The sequence below is a fragment of the Cryptomeria japonica genome, chromosome 9 (genome assembly GCF_030272615.1).
Source record: "Cryptomeria japonica chromosome 9, Sugi_1.0, whole genome shotgun sequence".
In the NCBI taxonomy this organism is placed as follows: Eukaryota; Viridiplantae; Streptophyta; class Pinopsida; order Cupressales; family Cupressaceae; genus Cryptomeria; species Cryptomeria japonica.
In genome coordinates, this window is record NC_081413.1 from 332638326 (window position 1) to 332639811 (window position 1486).

Genomic DNA, 1486 nt, shown 5'->3' on the forward strand with positions numbered 1-1486 from the left:
GAAATAAAAGTCATTATGGTGTCATCTAGATCTAAAATGTGGTCTACTTTTCAAAAAAGTAAAGATGCTTGATATGAATGTGTCCTAGTGGGGTGAATCTAGAAGACATATAATCCTATTACAAAGAATCATGGAAAGTTCTAGAAGAAGCAACTTTTAATTCTGAAGTAGCAACACGTACAAGAGATGTTCTCATTTGTAGATGGAGTATCAAGAGGAGGATCACTAGTCCATGGACCATGTCATCGTTGTTAAATACCTGCGCTTTTGTTCATAGTCACTTGGTGTAGGAATGAATTCAATGAGATAGGGTAGGAGATCCTACATAATGTAATTGTGGTTTCCCCATCAACCTCTACCATTGTGATTAAAGGGGTCTCAATCATAGAAGGGTGGATAAGGTAGCATGGATAGGGAGGGCAGGTACAAGTTTACCCACTAAGCACACCACCTCATATGGATGGCGGACTGCCACATGGGGCCAAGAGGGATGGTATATCCGCTCTTGGGCTTAGCATGTGGATAGCTTTAGGTACCCTATCATGTTTCTCATCCAAGCCCTATTATGGTTTAACTCCAATTACGCATTATAGATATTGTGTAGTTCACATAAAATTTAAATAGTTATGAATATATGCTATCTAAACCTAGTTGAAATGGTTGCTCTATGAATTATACTTTCAATACTTGTCTAACATGATTGCAGGTTTTATCTAACATGATTGCAGGTTTCAAAAATTATTCTAATACCCTGATGGTACTGTTTCTTCATTGGGACTACTCACATGCATTCGAGGATTGCTAAACTATCATATTCACATAATATTGTCTCAATAATAAAAAGAGAACCCTAGGTCATCTTTACCATTATATGCTTTTGATCTTGCAACTCTGCGACTGCAAATAAGATTTTAGTGGGATTCTAGGACTTCTCCTATGTTTTGATTTTTGCTTTCTCCATTGGGGCTATATTGTTCTAGGGTCTTAAACTAAGACACTGATTGTCTCCTATAGCTTCATCCCTAGTTGTCATTTGTATAATTTGATGCCAATAAGGACTGATATGCTGCTCCTTTCAGTGAAGTGTCATAGTTCTTTGGACTGCTCATACCATATTCTAAAATTTTATGAAAACCCTACAATGAATGACTCCTTGACTATCATTGTTGTTTGTATCTTACCATTGTGGATTTGAGTCTTGATTTGACTATATGGCTTCTCTCAATAGAAAACCGTTTAAGGCATTTGTAACTTCTAATCCATGACTTCTCATCAAGCTTTGGCACATTGAGATTGGAACAGGGATCCTATACACCATCACTAGAGGTTATCAACAAGAGAAGATTCACCTATTGATCCTTTGAACTGATAATTCTTGATTGCCTTTTTGACTCATCGTGCTTTGTAATGGTGATTATCTTATTTATGGCTTGATGGATATTGATCTCTCTCTCACAAGTGTTTCAACTAATCTTTGATGAATACA